Here is a 22,138-nt window from a genome sequence, read left to right as displayed (position 1 = left end):
CCTAATTACTAGTTTCATCTCTACCTGCTTAAATTCAAACTTCTTGCTTTTGGGTTTACTCTTGTTGCCTATTTGACTCCTAATAGACTTAACTGAAGATTTTATCCCTTTCATTGTCATGCTATATCTTCATAACTGCTTATCTCTATTTGTAATTATCATCATCTCACCCTATAATTGTTTGGTCTTAATTGAGGTTATGGTTATTTTCCCACTGCTTGCCCTTAAGTGAAATTGTTGAATATCCTCACAACTGCTCAACCTTAAAGGAAGTTTAGATATCCTATACCTTAGTTGACTTGCCCTAACATATAGTTATCATGTTCGTGTTAGTTTCTTGTTGTTAAATCGTGCATTTGGGTACGACTGCTACATGGTATTTTCTTCCTTGTTGAGTTGTTCTTATTATGCCTAACTTTCTTTATTGTGCTTATTCCTTGTGAACTAGCCTTGCCTTTCTTGTGATCGAAGGTTTTTGAGTTGATGTATTTAGCGTATCTTGTATTCTTGTCATTGTTTTTGTTATATTTATTGTGGTGATGCACGAGGTTTCTACCGTACGATTGTGGTTATTGTGATGCACGAGGTTTTTGCCGTGTGGTTGTTGATATGGGATTTGCACGAGGTTTCTTCCATGTCGTATTTTCTATTGATATTGCAAATGCGGTATGACAAGGTAGGATATATATATGTGGGTTGCACATGTGGCGAGACAAGGTGGGATCATTGTTGTGCGCATGTGATGAGACAAGGCGAGCATTCACTTTACTATTGCACACGTTCAGGACAAGGTGGGTTGTGTTAGGGGTTGTTTGTGATACTTGTGTTGGCCTGGGGACATTCCTTATTGTTGATATTATGAAAGGGTATACTTACTATGTGATCTTATTCTTGTGAAAATTGTAAGAAAAACATTGTACGTGTTGCCCTTTCCTTTCCTTATGCTTATTAGCCGGTTGAATTATGTTAGGACACTTGCACAAGCATACACGTAGCTAAACACTCTTATCGGATTAGTGGTTTCCTTGTTATTGTTAAGTATAGATACCCTTGTTGAACTTGCCTTATATGTGGAAATGACTCCAATTGGCACGAGAGTCATCCGTGCAGTTATTAGCCGGAATGAGAGCACAAGATGCAAATGTTAGGGTTCAGATATTGAGACCCGTGAGTTGTGATTTGTCCGATGTTCGATACCTCGTGGAGATGACTTAGAACTTGATGTAAAAGTAGTTAAATTTGTTGGGTAATTACTTGTCCTCGTTATATGCAAAATTTCTGGGTTTAGTTTGTGATCCATTTACTCTATCATGTTACCTTTACGGTTTTTTCCTCGCTGATACTTGTTACTCCTTTCCTTATTGAATTTACTGTATTGTTAGCCATATTGTGAAACCCTTACATAAATATCATATTCCGTTGTCCTATATTTATACATTGTTCAGCTCTTAGATTAGTGTGTGTCTTGACTAGTCCTCGTCACTACTTCACCGAGGTTAGTCTTGATACTTATTGGGCACCGCTATGGTGTGCTCATACTACACTTCTCCGCATTTTTGTGCAGATTTCAGGTATTGTGTAGCCTATTTATCATTAGCTAGCAACGCTTATTGTTGTTGGGAAACTCAAGGTAAAACGTGCTACAGCTTTTGCGGGTTTCGGAGTCACCATCCCATTTTGTTCATACACTGTTTTATTTATTTCTGAACAGTTGTAATTAGAAGCCATAGTAAAAATTCTATAGAGCTTATGACTTGTACTACTAGGTTTTGGGGAATATGTATATTGTATAAGTAATTCATCTCAGAAATTATTAGAATGTTAAATTATTTTTGTTGTATTTTTCTGTAAATATTAGGCTTACCTAGTCCTTAAGACTAGGTGCCATCACGATACCCAACAGAGGGGAAATTTGATCATGACAGATGGCTTTCCAAATTTGTGAAGACTGATTTGGGTTGACAGAGTGGATGTATTTAGCGATTAGTAGTGAAGCCCAAAGTGATTTTGGGGATTTAAAAAGGCGCCATACTAAGTTTTTTAGTAGGGCATTGTTCTTGATGGTCAAATTTTGGATACCCAATCCTCCTTGACATTTTGGCCTTTGAACAATGGTCCACATTATGAGGTGTATTTTTTTTATGTTGTGGTGTGCCCCACAGGAAATTACGTTGGTAGCGGTTCATTGTAGATAAGACCTGTTATGAGATTTTAACTTGCATAACATGATTAGGGGAAGTATTTAAGGTAGATTTAATGAGAGTAGTTCGACCTCCATGGTAAGCTTATGGACTTTTCACCCCGTCAATTTTACTTTAAAATTATCAAGAATGAATTGAAAGTCAGATCTTGTGGGTCTTTGTGTGAAGAGAGGAAAACCCAGGTATTTCCCAAACTGTACTCCTTCTTTCATACTAAAGGAATTTAGGACAAATGACTTATCATTATGTCTTACATTTTTGGAGAAGAAAATTTTGAACTTTGTATAATTAATACTTTATTTGGACTTTTGTGTGTATTGGTTAAGAGTATCTATAATGGAATGTACACTCGCAGTTGTTAATCTTAAAGTTAGTGTAATATCACGGCAAACAATAGGTGATAAACTTTTGGGCCACCTTTTGAGACCTGTATAGGCTTCCATAGTTTGTAATCCACGACCGTGTGTATTTGTCGCGATAAACACTTCATGCATAATATGAAAATATAAGGTGATAATGGGTCACCTTAGCATGTTTCTTTTGTTGGTGTGAAATACGATGTGGGGTGACCATTTAGTAGGATAGAAATGATATTATTACTGATGAAAGACATAATCAGGTTTATTAATTGAATTATTTCTGTTGTGATAATGGCACAAGTCAGTTTGGATTGATTCACAGTAGTGATTGTATTATAGGGAGATGTGGGGTAGTATTTTTTGGAATGGTTGTGAGTTGTTGTAAATAATTTTTTATAATAATATTGAATCATTTCATTAACTTGGGATTGTTCTAGAATCCAATTACCACATGTATTCTTGAAAGTTGTTATTAGATTTCTTCTCTTTCTTTGAAGAGTAGTGAGATAGTAGAATATGGTGTTCACATCTCCTTGTTGAAGCCAATTTACACACTATTTTAGTCGCCAAAAGTCTTTTTCAAGATGTAGCAGTTCATTATAATTGTTAATAAGATCGACTTCCGGGTATTAAAGAAAGGTGCTTGTTGGGTAACTAGAGGAGGATTGAATACCAAAAATTCTGGCTAGTAAATTTTTTTGTTTTTTTAAGAATATTACCAAAGAAGATTCTTTTCATTCCTAAACTTCTTCCATGAAATCCTCTAAAAACCCTTATTAGGAGACCGGTTATGACTAATTATGGAAGAAAATTGCGGATGTGAGATCCAAATTGATTCGAATCTAAGAAAAATTTCCGGTGGAATGTGTGTTATAATTTAATTAATAACGTGCAATGGTCGAGGTGGGTTCTAGGTAAATGTTGTACATTTGCCTCTGGGAATAAGTTGATCCAGTCATAGTTGCAAACAAACCTATCCAATCTTTCTAGTATCCTATTTGCTAGACAACGTTTGTTGATCTAGATATAATGACTTCCTTTATAACCTAAATCAAGTAACTAACAATAATTAAGATATTAAAGAAATTTGTCGCACCTACTATTGCTAATAAGGCTACCACCAAATTTCTTTGTTGCTCGTACAACTTCATTAAGATCTCCTCCAGTTAACCAAGGCATGTTAATAGTGTCATGTACGGTCATTAGGTTAGACCACAAATTTGAACGTGCATTTAAATCATTTTTTGTATATATTACTGAAAGTATCCAAGTATTAGGGTTTGGTGGTACCTGGACTATGGAATGAATTGCTTGAGATATGACCGCAATTTGATCTAGTTGTAAAAGATCATCATGCCAAAGTAATGCAATACCTCCGAACTGTCCTTTTGTCAGTGCACGAGCCATGTTAGTAAACCAAATTTGTCTTTCAAATGAGCATGGCATTGAAGATGAGTTTCCAGCAGTGCAACGAGTGCAGGCTGATAGTAATTGAGAAAGATCGAAAATTTCTCCTGAAGTTTGGCAATTGTGCTCCTATGCAATTCCAGATGATGAACTGCATTTGTTTATTGTTGGAGTATGGGGGTGTCAGGTTCAGAGTCCCCTCCACCTCTATTGCTATTATTTGTGTTACCGATGGAATCATCACTATCCTATACTTCCCCGTCTTTTGGTTGGTGATTGGTCGAATATTTAAGAAACAACTTCTTAGTTCCTTGGGGCAGATTATTACTACTTTTCTTGCATACTACTCTTTGAGGATGTAGGATTTGTTGTCGTTGAGTAGGCACAATATTAGCATTGTTACCCTTATGTCCAACATTGTTGCTACCACTTCGAGTTGTTCTATTCATTTAGTTTGTTGGGATTACCCTGAGGTGGGGGTATTGGACTCATTGGTGGAGTTACTGGTTGGTACGGTGATGCTTGTGCATGTAGTAGTGGTAGAATAGTTAGTAGCAACCTGGTTGTATTCATGGAACTATGGGATGATGTGGCATTTGGGGTGGGTAAAAGGGAAGTTCTTGCCACGACCTAAACCAAAGGGTTACGACGGGCACCCGGTGGCTTACTCAACCGAGTACCAGCGTAACATATCTTTCTTATTATACTATCATTGGTAACTGGGTCATGTCCACAACTCATAATGTATAGCTATATGTGAAAAACACTGTATCAATGAACCATCTTTCTTAAAACATGAATACATATGGGCCGTCAAGGCCTCTGATATACTGTACAAAATGAACCTCTATCTACAAAGTTTCTAAGAGTATTTGATATCAAATGGGACAGGGTACCGTCCTACCATAAGTCTATAGCAAAATTCTGATACGATGACTCATAACCAATCAAGCAACTCCGAAGCAAATGGAGCGCACCAACATCTTTCGCTGAGCTGATAGCCTACTTAGAGGGCTCTCGACCTATCTATCGGGACCTGCGGGCATGAAATGCAACGTCCCCAGGAAAAAAGGGACGTCAGTACGAATAATGTACCGAGTATGTAAGGCACATAAATAAGTACATAATAGACATGGAAGAAACATAGAGTAAATGACTCAACTTGTAAGTCTTGATAACTTTGTAAATCATGAAATACTTATAGTGTCATGCATATGCATATGAATGTCATGTCGTGCATAGGTACATGTGTTCATAACATCATCAAGCCTCTGAGGGCATCCCATCATATCATCTCGGCCACTGTGGGCAAATCATCAACGTATACCAGCTGATCAGGTGGTGGTGCGTATATAACGCCGCAACCTTTACCGATATCCCATATCAATATAATATACATATATATGCGTATATAACGCCATCTGGTTATGGGTCGATGTACATATATAAATACATGAAATGCGTAAGAAATACGTTAATAAGATTTTCTCAATGCACATGTATAAATGAATACAATGCATGAGAAATACATCAATAAAATCTCTCGGAATGTCATAAGACCATTATACCTTTGAGTAATACCATGAAGTAAACCTTTTTCCACTTGCGTATTTTTTTGAGACCCATGAGTAGAAGATGTAATAATAAGACACATGAGAATTCAAGAACATATGCACTTCTAATACTTCTATGAATAGAGTCATTTATGGAAGTTGTGCATTTGCTCATTTTGTTCGTGTCGTATAGATCATGACAAAAGGAAAGAAGGGATAACCTTAACATACCCAAACCGATTCTCTTGACAATTCCTCTAATACACGTCTTTTACAAAAACACGTGACGCCAAATTGAAGTAAGGAAAATCTATATGATATTCTTGAGAAAAATTGTACTGTGCTCCCTTGGAATTTGCAAACTCACGCTGCCATTACATAATAACATCTTTGTATGAATTGTTGAAGTAACTCACATTACTATTGCAACATTATCTATACTGAAGCTCTCTTTGAATTGTAGAGATTCAAAATGGATTAAAGAGCTCTCTTTAGTCTTTTGGATGTGGGCCCCACTTTAGGGAATGATTTAGCCACCAAACCCTTTAGATGTGCCACCTATTTTAATGACAAATGGGTCATTGCTTGGGCTGCTACGTTAGGCACCTTAAGCTCATCCAAAATTATCACTAATTAACCACTAATTTCTTGATTAACTTGATAATATCTCATTAATTAATAATTAACCAATTACCCACATAATTAAGAATTATCTCAAATTACTTAAAATACTATTCTCTTTTTAACACACTTCATACACCTTACTACCATGGTCATGTGGTACCACTAGTCCATAGATGCGAGATATTATAGCTTGGACCATATTTTATCTCAAATTATCAAACTTCGATGAAACTCATTTTCTTCGATTCGCTTGCCCTCTCACCTTCACGAATTTACTTATCACTTGTTTGAAATAACATAATACTTATAATCTCCAAATAATCTTGTCCTTGAACTGAGGTCAATTATCTTACGATAATTTTATTTACAATATTACAAGGTGTAACATCATCATAATATAATACTACGGAGCGTAATATCGATGTAATACTGCAGGGCGTGACATCATCGTAATATAATACTGCATGGCATAACATCATTATAATATAATACTGCAGGGCATAACGTCGATGTAATACTGCGACACATAACAGTTCTGTGGGTTGTGATTGTGGGTGATGGTTGTTGTGTTGGTGACTATACTCCTAGTGGTGGTATAGTGGTGGGATTGGTATGTGGTAAGGATAGTTGTGGAGTGTCAAAGGTGGGTGCATGGCCCATAAATACTGATTGTAATGGTCTACCCCTATCCTCATTCTCTCCGTCACTATTTGCGCGATGTCAGCTGGGTTTTGGATCATGATGATCATGTCCTGGCCTTCTATCTCCATTGTGAATGTCAGTGCGTGTTCATAAAGGCTCATTTATAGCCATGAATGAGGGTAAGTGTGTACTGAGGGGGGGGGTACTGGGAGATGTATATTGGTGGAGGGTGTTATAGAGGTTGGTTGGATGGTTGCATGGTGAGTGTGTTCAAGATGATAGGATGTCGATCAGGTGAGTGTTCGTGAAGGAGATTGTCCTTCTGTGTTGGAGATTTAATGGTAATCAGTTGGTTTATTGATGTGGAGTGGTAGTGTAGTAGAGTATTTACTTGTAGTAGAGATGTTAGTGTTGGAAATGAGGTTTAATGATGAAACGGCAGAAGGAGGGTTTATTTAAGTGGGTATTGGTGCGGTTGATTAGACGGGGGTGGCTATGATGTATCTATTTTAGTAGGGAGATCACATGCCTTCTCTGCATGTGTAGTGATGGTTGCTGGATGGGCTACTAGAGGTAAAAGGTTTGGATTGGAGGAGTTATGTGTGTATTGAGAAATGATTATATATAAACCAAGGTCCTTCATGGAATGCTTTATTCATATTTTCTTCCTGATGGAATTTCATAAGGAAGAAGTCTAATCCCAAATTGATTAGTGGTAATTCTTCTGTAGGTTGCCATAGTGTACGTAGTTTGGTATGTAGTGTTTGGTGTCCCACTTTTCTACAAAAGACTTTAACTATAACTAAAAATTTCCAAGGATAATATTGTCTAGTTTTATCAGATGACGTTAAAGGAATAAATGTGTCATATTGGTAATTGTTGGTGGTTTCATCAGAGAAATCACTGTGTGAGTGAGTTGTATGACAAATGCTCCGTAAATGGTGGAATTGAATGTGTGAAAGCAATGTGTGCTTGAATGATTATTTCGTGTCTATGGAGGCATTGTTGTGTATTCTGGGCGAATCAATGTGCATGTTACTCAAATCAGGTGGTTCAAGCGAAGAGTTCGTGGTGGTCATTTCCATGGTGGAAGTTGTTTAAGTGATTTAAAAAAGGAATAACATTTGTAGAGAGGAGGGAGAGCTTCTCACTCTAACTCATATTTGTGTGACTACTTCTCCATTCTCAATGTCACGACCCGGATTTTCCATCCTCGGGAATCGTGATGATGCCTACTAGTGAAAGCTAGGCAAGCCAATCATTCCAAATATTTTACCGTTTCTATTTTTAATCCTTTAACAGTTGTGAATTAACATTATATAAACAACGGAATTAAATGAGCAGAAGAACGAAATGTAAAAATTTAGATAATACCGATACAAATCCATAAACAAAAGCTACCCAGATCTAGTGACACAATTTCACAGACTATCTAAGAATACTACAAATAGGGTTCCGAAAGATAAATACAAAGCTGTTTCTAAAATACATAGAAGAAATAGTATGTAAAGATAGAAGGAGACGCCAAGGCCTGCGGATACCTGCAGGACTACCTCAGGTTGCCTGATGGACTGAAGGAAGCAACCTCACTATGGTCCAAATGCTGCAGCACCGGGATCTGCACACAATGCAGAGTGTAGAATCAGCAGAACCGACCCCATGTGCTGGTAAGTGCCTAGCCTAACCTCAGCGAAATAGTGACGAGGCTAGGACAAGACTACCAAATAAACCTGTGCAGTTAAATCATATACAACGGGAAAAATAAAGGCAGAAATTTATAGTTAAAGATAGGAGGGAGAAACATATTGCGGGGAATATCAGGTAATAACTAAAAATCAATAAAGGAATATAAAGAAAGCCATAATTCAATTATCAACAAGAATCAAGAACTCAATAACACGTGCATGACATCACCCTTAGTGCTTTTACTCTCATCCTCACCATAAAATCAATAGAATCGGCACGGCATCACCCTTCGTGCTTTTACCTCAAATAATCATGGCACGGAATTATCCTTCGTGCATTATCACTCATATCATGGCACAACATTGTACATCGTGCGGCACGACATTACCCTTCGTGCTTTTACCTTACAATATTGGCACGACATCACCCTTTGTACTTTACACTATTCCTCACCCAAGCAACAATAACAAAGCAATTTGGGCAAGAGAGTCAATAATATTATAATAAAATCTCGGCAAGGGAACAATAGCATAACATCAATATCCCGGTAAGGGAAACAATATCATGGGTAATAACATCCCGGCAAGGGAGATAATATCAAAAGCAATAACATCCCGGCAAGAGAGACAATATCATAAACCTCTTCTCTTTTCCGCATTTACTTCACAACTCAATTCTCAACTTGATCCAACGCTCTACAATGCTCAATTACCAATAATACTTTCACAAGCCTTGTTCAACAATAGAAATCATCATATAAAGCATGAGCAATACGAAACAGAGTCACATTAATCATAGTATAAGACTCACGGGCATGCTTGACACCAACATATAGATACTCGTCATCATGCCTATATGTCGTACTCAACAATTAACACATAGCAAATAAGACACAACTCCTAATCCCTCAAGCTAAGGTTAGACCAAACACTTACCTCAATGTCACGAACACAATTCAAGCCTCAACTACCGCTTTTCCTCTTGGTTCCACTCCCAATTCGCTTGTATCTAGTCAGAATTTACTTTATAATATTAATAAATGCTAAATAAACCAATTCTAATGCATGAAAATAGATTTTCTAGAGTTTTCCCCAAAAAGTCAAAAATTGACCCCGAGTCCGCTTGGTGCAAACCCGAAATTCGGACCAAAACCCGATTACCCATTCATCCTAGAGCCCGGATATACCATTGGTTTTGGAATCTGACCTCAATTTGAGGTCTAAATCCCCAAATTTTGATATTCCTAAGTTCTACTCAAAATTCCCAATTCCACCATGAAAACCCTAGATTCTAGGATGGAATCTTGTAAAAAAAAGTTAAGGAGTGAAAGAAATAAGTTAAAAATCACTTACTAGTGTTTTGGGGAAGAAAAAGTGTTTGAAAAATCGCTTCTTATGTTTTAGGGTTTTGAAAATTGAAAAGTAGCTGAAGAGTCCCGTTTATATACTCCTCTCAGACCCTCACTGCGGAGCTCCACCGCAGACCGCGAAATATCGAGACGGCCACGAAGACTCAGCCTTGCTCACCGCTGACCGCATGAATCCCACCGCGTTCGCGAAGACCGCATCGCGGCCGCGGAGATTCTACCGCGGACCGTGAAACTTGGTTTCAGAGACCTGTAATTTTCTTTGAACCTGCAACTGTCATGTTCTAAGTCTAAATGCACTCTGAGGCCTATCTAAAACTTACCCGAGCCCTCGAGGCTCCAAATTAATCATGCACGTAAGTCTAAAAAACGTCATATGGACTTGCTCGTGCGATCAAATCATCAAAATAACATCAACAATTGCGGATTCAACCTCAAATTCATAAAATTACTCAAAAACATTGAAATTTTTATTTTTCTCAAATATAGGTCCGGTTTATACTAAATGGACTCCGATTCTTACCAAACTTCACATATTCAACTTAATTATTATTTCAAACTTGTACCGGGCTCCGGAACCAAAATACGAGCCCGATACCATCAATTTCAAATATCTTTTTATTTCCAAAACTCTTATATTTCACAGAAAATAATTTTCTTTAAAAATTTCTTTCTCGGGCTTGGGACCTTGGAATTCAATTCCGTGCATATGCCCAAGTCCCAAATATTACTACGGACCCTACGAGACCGTCAGATCACGGGTCCGGATTCGTTTACCAAGAATGTTGACCAAAGTCAACTTTATTTAATTTTAAAAGCCAATTTCCTTATTTCACTTAGTTTTCACATAAAAGCTTTTCCGGAAACGCGCCCGAACTACGCAAACAAATCGAGGTGAGACAAAAAGAGATTTTAAGGCCTCGAAACACTAAATTTACTTTTAAAATGAGTGATGACCTTTTGGGTCATCACTCAATATGATCATATTTGTTCACATCTGAACTGAAGGTCTGAGTAATACATACAGTTGCACATAAATAAATAGTTGCACATAAGTACATAACTGCAATAAGTCGTGCAATCTAATTATTTTCTGTCATAGAGGTTTTCAATTGTATATATGTCTTATTTTGAAAGTAAGGCAAACAAACAAGCACTTTACTATGTATATTCTAATTTAGCTCGACTTAGGGAAGATATCTCGACTCATCTCAATCAACTATCAAGAATCTTTACTGAATTTGTGCTGTCAATTCATTCGAGAATCTATAATAAGCGATTAAAATTATTAGACCAAATATTAACTTCAACCCAATTCTTCAATTTAGGTTCTACTTGACCGTTAATGGCTTCATATCATTTCTATCCATGAACTTCATCATCCCAACCACAGAAACATCATAATATACTATAATCTAACTTTGATAGTAGTAAGCAATGAAATTACCTTAAACATTGCTATTAGAAACCCTTGGTCTGAGTTCTTGAAAGATCTTTTTGAATTCTTGTTAAAAAGCTAGGATCTTTGAAATTCTTGGTGTAAAATAATGTTAATATAAAGTTTCTAACTTGGATTCATGGTAGCCATCTTATGTTGGGTGGATTAGGGAAGCCGTAGGTCGTTCTTGATCAAAAAACCTCGCAAAATAAGTAGGTTCCTCTCTTCCCGAAGTGGCTTTTATAGCTAGCATTTTTCTGGCTCTGGGCAATTGTTGTGCGAGGCACATCCAGAGCACCAAGCACCAACATTTAAGCTATGGCACATGAAGTAAGGTGTACCATAACTAGAAGAAGATTATATTTATAGGGAAAAAAAGAAGGAAGATTCCTTAACCTTGTTTTTAACTGTTTGACTTGTTAGCATATCAATATTTGCGACTTGCAGGTCCACTTCAACAACTCGAGATCTCGAGGTGGAAATGGAATAGAACCAAAGTGAATTTATGACAAAACTACCTCAAATAATTATAGGTTATGATTATACGTGGGAAATTGCAAATTGGCTTCCATGGTAGGTATACTTTTGCTAGTCAAAACTTCTCATATTGAGGATAAATATGCACAAATACACCATTTATAATAGAGGACCACAATTTATTGTGCAGTTTTGAAAATCTTTCCAAGAAGTATTGGGTACACAAGTAGACCTTAGCAACGCATTTCATCAATACACAGACGGGCAGTCGAATACTATACAGATCTTGACAGATATGTTGAGAGCTCGCATTTTGAGTTTGGAGGTGGTTTGTATGCTTATATGTATTTAGTTGAATTTGCCTGCAATAATAGCTTCCAATCCAGTATTTAGGTGTCACCGCATGGAGCTTTGTATATTATGCGAAATCGTTTTCCTATCGGATGGTTTGAAGTCGATTAGGCTAATTTATTAGGACCCTATGTAGTAAAAAAAACTACTGACAAGGTCCAATAATTAGATTGCTCACAACTCAAAAGAGACAAAAGTCGCATGCGGATAAGAGGAGAATGGACTTTGTTTTTACAATTAGCGATAGAGTGTCACTAACGGCCTTCCCGTGAAAGTCATATGGAGAAATCATACAATTGAAGAAGCTACATCAAAAGTGAAAAAGATGTTATGCGAGTCAAGTGTCCTTATTTATTTTAGTCTACAAGTACGAACTTAAATTAAATTCGGGGACCGAATTTCATAAGGTGGGAAGAATGTAATATCTCACATTAAAATAAGGGTACTTAAGTAATTATAAAAAGAAAAAAAAACTAATAAAACAACAAAAAAAGAAATAAGAGAAAACACAAGCGGGCTTGGCCCATCAAAAACGTAAAAGAGCTTTAGCAGAAGCTTTAGTTAGAAAGGGGTTTTGAGATTGAGGATTTTATAAGAACTGGAAGAAGTCTCGTATGGGAAAAGGGAAAACAAGCCAAAGAAGAGATTTGGTGAAAATCTTTTCATCAACAAGGCATAAAAACCAGAAAATTATTGGTGTATTTTTATGATAAACTCCAGGTATTACATGTATTTTTTCTTTCTTTAGAAACAGAAGTAGCTTTATATACACAATTCCACACATGACTAAGTAAATATGAGGTTAGACTAGATTTCGATTTTAAACAAGAAGGTTAAGAGATTGTGAGAAATCCATAGGACCTTTCATGAATTACAGAGTATATTATATAAATAGGATAAAATTTATAGATTACGGATTAGTTGAATTTCTCATAAAATGGGTAAATATAATTTGACAAATTAATGGTCAAATATGGAACTTTGAGAGTTGCATCTTCTAAATTAGTTATGGATTAGCCTAAACAAGAAAATTAATACTAGCTTAATATGATGTGATTATAGATTGATTGAAGGAAGTGCTACGGATTGCTTGGGGTGGTGCGTTTGGTATTTTGGCACGAGTACAGTGAGTAGTAATCTTACCACAGTTTGTGTTTTCATAACTTGCATGGTTTATACGTTATTTTGAAAGTAAAATGTATTACCGAATATTTGAAATTGCATGTGGGACACGTCCTTGACTTGATATGGTACTGAAATATTTTACTTGAGATGTTTACAATTATTTAAAAGATTCTCATTGTTACTAGATATGTTTTACTGTTACTTGAGATATGATTACCGTTACCGAAATTGGATTACATGATTTGATAAGAAGAAATGCCATGTACTATTTTAAAAATGTTTCCAAGTGAATATTTACTGTTTACAAAAAAAAGTATAAATGGGAGGAGACTTTGAAGGATCCCGTAGCTGACTGTGTGTTCGTTAGACCCGGTGCACTTTGTATTTACCGATTACCGAGTACAGTTATAGCTCTCAATAGTGGGAAGGTAGAACTAGCATACAGTTACAGTTTTTTCTCGAGTAGAGGCCTACAAGTTACATTTGACTCCTTTTACGAAGGGGTCCACATAGTGATGTAGATTACATGATCCTTTCTTGGAAACCTCCCAAATATAAAGATTTTGTATGAGACAGTGTTTATCGAGTTTATTAATGATTTGTTAAATTGATTTTAGTTACAGGAAATCATGAATAAACTGATTATATTTACCGTTTTGAGAGAATTTTATTTTTATGATAGTTTCTGATTATTATTACTATAAACGCATGTTTCTGACTTGTCCCTATTAAAACGATTGTGAATAAGTGTTATTACTCACTGAGCTAGTGACTCACTCCCCGCTATTTCTTTTATAGAGACAGCAGTTGACGCGAGCGAGGATTTCATTAATTAGAGTACACTAGTTGATAGTTCCTGGTGAGCTCCACATTTGTTCATGTGGGCGAAGAGTTTATTTGTTTGCTATGTTCTCTCCATTTGAACTCTTAGAGTCGCTCTATATTCATTTTATTAGTGTCATGAGTATTCGTTCATTATTAGACCCATGACTAGTATTAGATTCTCTTATAGTGTTTTAGAGATGAGTTTAAGATTACTGTGTTGCAAGTGATTGATTAACAGTGGTGAATAACTGTTTAATTGAAGATTATGAGATATTTGGTTGATATAGTTGGTTCTGTTGTTTATTTTTGAGACATCGTAAATTTTTGGATAGTCCTAAAATTAGGGAAACTCTGTCCGATTTTCTGGAAAATATCAATGAGGCTTACTTGGGGGCACTAGCTCCTAAGCGCCGGTCCTAATCCTAAATTGGATCGTGACAATACTAATTTAGATCTTGACTTAGGGAAGATATCTCGACTCATCTCAATCAACTGTCAAAAATATTTACCGAATTTGTGCTGTCACTTCATTCGAGAATCTACAATAAGCAAGCGATTAAAATTATTAGACCAACTATTAACTTCAACCCAATTCTTCAATTTAGGTTCTACTTGGCCATTAATGGCTTCATATCATTTCTGTCCATGAACTTCATCATCCCAACAATTGAAACATCATAATACACTATAATCTAACTTTGATAGTAGTAAGCAATGAAATTATCTTAAACATTGCCATTAGAAACCCTTGGTCTGAGTTCTTGAAAGATCTTTTTGAATTTTTGTTGAAAACCTAGGATCTTGGAAATTCTAGGTGTGAAGTAATGTTAATCTAAAGTTTCTAACTTGAGTTCATGGTAGCAATCTTATCTTGGGTGGATTGGGAAAGCCCTAGGTCGTTCTTGATCGAAAAACCTCGCAAAATACTATAGAAATAACTAGGTTCGTCTCTTCCCGAAGTGGCTTTTATATGTAACATTTTTCTGGCTTTGGGCAATTGTGGTGCGAGGCACACCCGGAGCACCAAGCACCAACAATTAAGGTGTGGCACATGAATACAAAAAATATTTTGTTGTTATCGTGCCATGGTTGTACAACACATAAGGCTTGGTTCAATCCTGGAACATTTTATTTTATCCGTTTTGAGTATTATCAAATCGCATGATACCTATACTAAGTCCCATATCATTTCAAACATATGTTAACATCATTTAATCACTCTGTTAGTTATAAACGAGTTTTGAGTTAGCTAAAACACGTATGAGGTATTACATATCTATTAAATTAAGGATTGAATAGTTGCATCAACAACAACGACAACAAATCAAAATAATCTCACAAGTAGGGTTTGATGAAGGTAATGTATACACAGACCTTTCCTCTAATTGTTTCCGATATACACCAGTAGGATTGAATAGTTAGAAGTGATAGAATATATGAGTCCACCAAACTATATAGAGACCAGGTCCTATATTGGTTTCCATAGATTATGCTCGCACAACAGTAAGTAAATGACATTACGTGGAAAATTCCCGACGAGACTAAAAACCACAACCTACACTGGCATGATTTCAACTTCACTATGAGCAACCTTTTAGATTACAACCTAGGAATTAAACTCTTAATCCCTCACTAACTTGTAATAAACTTATTACTAGCCACTTTGCAATAAACCTATTACAAAGACTTCAACACATGGCTAACTCTAGTCACAACACAAACACTGAAGTTTATGGTTTACAAGGGTTTCCTAATTAATGCTCCTAGACAACCAAGGTAGGAGTTACCACTACACCATTTTAGGCCTTTTGCCACTCCCAAAAAGTGTGGCTTGAACTATCAAAAGTGTGGCATTTGATCGAATGCCACATTTTTCAACATTAGGAAACGCTTTTTAGGGTGACCTAAATGAGCGTAACCTTTTTCGTAAGGCCACGCTTTTCAAGTGTTGTTTTAAATGCTATGCTTCAAAAGTGTGGCCTATCAGGTACAAAGGCAACACTTTGTATTACCTCATATGACAACGTTTTTCATGCCTAAAACTACACTTTTAAAGTGTGACCTATGTTATCTTATAAGCCACACTTTTCAAGCTTGGGCTCTAGAGCAACACTTGTGAAGTGTAGCTTATCTGCCACTTTACAATCAATAGGCCACTGACTTGACAGTCTATATGGCACACTTTTGAAGCGTGCTCTAAGTTATAAACATCTTTTTAAAATAATTTGTACAAGCCATTATTTTGTGGTTGATGCTATAATCAAATTTATTTCAAGAATATACATTATTCTTGTACAACCACAATGATGCTATAATCATTAAAGCTTGGATTGATGGAAAGAAATTACCTAGTATTTTTGCCTCCACCGAAATTTGAACTTGAAACCTCATAATTTTCACCCACGTCATTGACCACACCCCGGGTGCTTGAAACACTAACCTATCTTCCTTGTTCAGATAGTGTTAAAATTCTCTGGACCCTAATCACAAGAAAAAGACTTATTCAAGAAAGAAAATGTCATGATCCTAAACCCAGACCCGATCGTGATGGCGCATCTCATGAAGACAAGGCTAGCCGACACAAACCCCCAAATAAATTAATAGAAATAATAATTCATAATTAAGTCATAATAACGATAAATCCCAAAATAGAGAGAAATATATCAACTGCGGAAACAAACACTATATAAACTGCGGAAACAAACACAGCCCGACATTGAGGTGTCACCAGTCATGAGCATCTAACAAAAGTCTAAGAGTATGAAAGAGTTTATACAGTCTATTACAGAACTAGAACAAGGGAAGTAAAATAGGAGGGAGAAACAATGGGCTGTTGTTGCGACCAAAACACTCATGCAAGTGTACGCGATCGACAAGTAATATAGTAGTAAGTAAAGTATCGTTCCCACGAGGAATTGTGATCAACTTATCGACTGATGTAGACTCAAACAATTATCAATTCAAGCTAAATTATTACAGAATATTTAAAGAACCAATTTACAACTTACTTAATAATTGCACAATAATTCAACACAAAATTACTACACCAATTTCACAATATGTTTATAACAATTTGGATAAATATATTCCCGGGTCATGGACTTGCTAGAAATTATGCTACTATTTTAGCTTAAAATGGATTTATTGAATTATCCGGGTTATTGATTATAGGGTTAATAATATTCATAAGAATCTTTCGAGTTCTTATGCATCTATTCAAGTTAAACTAATACCTATATGTCTATGGTATTAATATTAGCAAGAATGCATTTACAACTCCTATGTTTCAACCAAATAAGGCGATTAAGTATATGTCTATCTTAATTGCGAATTCTGCACCCGATGCCCGAGATTCAAAACTTGTTCTATTTGATTCTATATGCAACCAAGAATTTCCTTTTTCAAGTTTAATTCAAGATTCGTAAATCATATTTCACTGTTAGCTACGCAGTAAAATAATTAGAAGCAGAATCAAATAAACAACCCATAACAATAAATTCAATATCTTCAATCTAAGCTTCAAATAACATAATTATCTAACATCCATGACCCAAGAATACTAGAGTTTTTAGCTACTCATAATCATACAAAAATCAACAATAAACGTTTTAAACATAATATTAACAAACAAATAGAAGAAAGTTTAGAAGAACTCTTTGAATCCTTGCTCCAAGATTTTGTTCTTCTTCTCCTTTCTTAGCTCCAAGATGAAGCTCCCTTTTCTTCACCTTCTCTCTCTAGGATGAATAGTATTTTTGCACTTTCTCCCCTCAAAATCTGATCTTCCAATAATGGAGTCTTTGCTTTTTGTAAATTGAGTGGGATTAAGGAAGAATTCCAATTTTACCCCCAAATAATTGATTTTCCGGACAGAACTAGCGCGGGAGCGCATGACCAGCGCATGGCCCGCGCTAGTGAGGTTTCTTTCTGTCCAAAACAATTGAACTAGTGCGGGAGCGCATGACCAGTGCATAACCCGCGCTAGTGAGGTTTTCTCTTGTTAAGATGTTGCTGCTCAACTTTTCGTCATTTGACTCCATTTTTCACTTGATTACCATCATAAATCCTCATTTGTTTATTGAACTCCTGTGAGACATTAAAGTCATGATTAGAGCCAATTTTTGCATTATTTGAACATTTACAATAGTAAACCATCCTTAAGTTGAGCTAAAACATAGGCTATATTAAACAATTTAGCCTATTATCAACACCCCACACTTAGCTTATTGCTAGTCCTCGAGCAATCCACTATATTCTTTTTAGAGAATTCTTCACTCAACCATTTCCCCTCACGCATTACACCTAGAACATTGTACATATATTACGCCTAGCAGTGAACAATCCTAGCCTCAAAGTCAACTCTCAAGTGCCATGCAATATTTACACTTCCTCAAAGTATTCTACACAGAAATCAAGACTTGCTTCTCCGTCACGATTCATATGCCCTCACAATTACATCAACAAAAACTGAGTTCAATCCACCACATTCAATTCATATATTCACATATATCAAGGAAATCACTCACTCTCACAAAAGAGGTCACATGCATGCAATTGGTACCATAAGCTTGCCCTTAATGTAAATCTCTACTAATGTAGGCTGGCTCAATCCAAAATCAATTAGGACTTTTTCATGGTTGTAATGTGGGCTAAGGGACGGGTAGGATGTATTTAGGAATAGTGACTCAATCCCTAAGCACTTTAACACATCACACGAGCAATTTTCAGCATAAATTCTTCAACCCACTTCTCATTTATACATAATGTCATCCCACATATACTCCCTTCTTCTTTAAGCACTATATTAATTCATTCCCACTAGCTAGAGCAAAACACAATGTAATTTTTCTTGTCACAAAATTTCTGCTAGTGGTGTATTCGTTTACAACATAAGTGCACCTTTCATCCTTTTATTGGTTCCACTCAAAAGCCACCCCACACTTATTTCCTTCTTACTTCTTTTAGCGCTCTTCTCACAATTAAAGTGCTTTAAGAGGTAAAAGGATCAAAACAATGTCAATTAAGAACAAAAGGGTATGGGCTTGTAATGCGGGTGCCAAACAAAAAGTCTGAAGGCTCAAAAGGGCTAACTAGGGACAAATTTTATTTTTAATAAGCAATTAAGCTCAAAAAGGTCAAAGAAAGCCTAACATCATTTTTCAAACCGAGCATCACCTCAAATTTCGCTTCAACTCACATACCGGGCAAGTTCTAGACACAAGTACAACACATGGACTACACAAATACTCACCACACATGGCATATGACTCATTCCAGATCAGCTCATCAAGACACTCCATTACGAGCATTCAATTCAGTACAAACATACAAATTAAGGCACTTTCAGTGAGATTCAACAATTAAGACTAAGCGTTACACTATAGGGTCTATTGTGTTCATGTGTGTCAACGCTATGGGTTCACTTTTCTATAGCTTATAACTCCTTATTTTAGTCTACAATAAAAAAAAATATAAAAACAAAAATTTAAAACTACCTATGCCCGGTTCAAGATAAACCCTTGGAAAAGAACCGCGGCTTAAAGAAAAACCAAGGGGGAATTGTTATACTAACTAAAAATACAAAAAGAAATAAAAACAATTTTTTTTTTGTTTTCTATGGGCTCAGTCCCTCAAGAACTCCTATCTAAAAGAATCCGTCATCGGGCCGCGCCAATATAACTACTAAAAAAAATCTACTGAAAATGTTTAAGAACAGACAACAATTACTCCAACAATACCACATCACCAAAACGTTTAAAAAAAAGTGAAATAGTCACGCAATCCCAAAACATTATATATTGTACCACACCACCAAAACATTCCAACAATCCAAAACAATTGAAACAACCTAAAAATCCATAATAATTACTACCATCCAAAACATTTAAGAACAGTTAAACATATGTTTAAGGGAATCCTCCACCCCACACTTAAAGCGAGACGTGTCCCCATGTCTTTCATTATAAACAAGAGATTAAGCAAATATACTTCCCCGAGGAGTCACTCTTGATCGGACACGGTTTCGGGATTCACGTTGCATGCCCGACCAATTGCACGAAGCCAACCCATGAGCCAGCTTTCTGTTTTCTTCTGCTGAACTTGTATTTCATCAACACGTCTCCCTAGAGCTGTCACTGATGAATTAATTTCAGTGATTTCCTGCTCCATGCGGTCTATCCTTTGTCTCCGACCAGCCCTAGACGGTCCTGCTGCATCTAAAGCTTGTGGTTGTGCAGGTGGTGCATCTTCTCCCATCTCCACATCGTCAGCTCCTTCTTGTTGGTCCTCTCCTTCCTCATTGTCACTGTCATCAGAATCAACAACAACCAATTCAGCTGGATGTACAACTTCCTTACCTGTGGTGACCATTTTAGCCGTGAAAGGATTGACTTTAGCTAGTCGTCCATCTGCAGCAAGATTGTTTGGTACATTGGCTCGAAGGCACAGTTGGGTGACAAGAGATGGGTAATACAACCCGTAGCATTGAATTCTAACCCTCTGGAATATTTCTTTATGTATCAACAATGGTATATCAAACCATGCCCTATTCATGAAACACCATATTAAGCAAGCTTGAGGGATATTTACTTCAGTCAAATTCTTGGAAGGCAAGAGACGACCGTTGATGAAGTACAACCACCATTTGGCCTCGAACTTCAGAGCATTAGTGTGGAACTTGTTCCCATATTTATACCATTGGATATCTGCATCTGGGCGACAAATTATGTCGGTGAACGTGGACCATGGTATTAGCTTGCTGTTATATGCCTGGAACATATCTATGTAATCTTCCTCCACTGGGGGTAGCCTGTACACATCCCGAATTGTTTCTATAGATGCATTGACTTGTCGATTTCGGACTGTAACATTGTAGTTATCATGTTCCGGAAGGTTGGCATAATATTCCCTCACTAGCATTACATTCGCCGTGATTGGCTCCTCGAAGAATATGTCAAGCCCACGCCTCCTCAACTCGTTTGCTAGGTTTGGACAATTAATAGCCAAAGCATTTGCATCCATTGCTTGTTCAGGCATTATCGTCTTCTCCTCCTTTTTGTTAAATCTATCCTGTGCCTTGGCTGACACAAACTTTTGACTGTTGAATGGCCTAGTATCAACTGATTTTCTGGGCCGTCCACCAACATTTGCTGTAGCTGGGCGTTCAGATGAGGAACTTGATACTGGGCGTTTACGAGGGGCCATGATACCTACAAGTAGTTTAGAGTTAGCCCTATTCAATTTGGTGATCAAACCGGGCTACTCAGACTTCACCCCATAGTTGGTCGCTTTACTTCCTCCAAAGAGGCATTTTTTCAAACACATTGTGAGCATGTTGAGTTTCAAGCTTTTTCCAACCCTATGTCACAATGTATTCACTATCAACCAACCCAATTACTACTTTACACCACCATATTCCTAATTTTTCACTTCCTCACCCAACCAAATATCAAACATATGTTTAAATCTTCTATAAATGCTAAATTCTAATGTTAAATAAGAAAAATTTAAGAAACTATCCTAAAAATATACAATCTTGACAACCACATAATAATGTTACATAATAAAACTAAACAAGGAAACAATTGAAGACATTATACTAAATATATGCAAGGAAATTGAAAATCAAACAAAAAATAGAAAATTAAAACTATGTTCATCATAAAAATGAAATTAATCTAATTTTTTTTTTAACTAATAAGAAGAAGATGAAGAAGACATACCTTAGAGGAGATGGGGTATGGGGTGAATGAAGAGGTGGGGAGATTTGATGAAGAAGAAGAAATGGGGTGTTGATGAAGAAGAAGAAGAAGAAGAAAAATTGGGGTTTTTTCGGTTTGGGGGGAGGGGGTATTATTAAGTTAAAGAAGTAAAAAAAATGTTTTAAAACAAAGTTACCTGTGACTAGGCTCTTTGCCCAGAATTAATTAGTGCCTAGGTACATTTGTCCTGAGGCAGATTAAAACTTGATTAGCGCGGGCTATGCGCTAGTTATGCGCACCCGCGCTAATCACTGAAGGTCAGGGCAGACGGAAACCCGATTAGCGCGGGCTATGCGCTAGCCATGCGCACCCGCGCTAATCACT

General features: G+C 36.6%; 1 long non-coding RNA gene across 1 annotated transcript; it reads left to right on the top strand.

The window, feature by feature from the left end:
* Positions 1 to 12,630: 12,630 nt before the first annotated feature.
* On the top strand, positions 12,631 to 14,357 carry LOC107796736 (uncharacterized). The gene is made up of 3 exons (XR_001650489.2): positions 12,631 to 12,824; positions 13,167 to 13,230; positions 14,028 to 14,357. It is a non-coding gene; the product is annotated as an uncharacterized LOC107796736 (long non-coding RNA).
* The last annotated feature ends 7,781 nt before the right edge of the window (positions 14,358 to 22,138 follow it).

The sequence above is a fragment of the Nicotiana tabacum genome, chromosome 1 (assembly GCF_000715075.1).
Source record: "Nicotiana tabacum cultivar K326 chromosome 1, ASM71507v2, whole genome shotgun sequence".
Lineage (NCBI taxonomy): Eukaryota > Viridiplantae > Streptophyta > Magnoliopsida > Solanales > Solanaceae > Nicotiana > Nicotiana tabacum.
The sequence above is the reverse complement of the archived record's forward strand: the minus strand, read 5'-3'. Positions and strand labels throughout refer to the sequence as shown.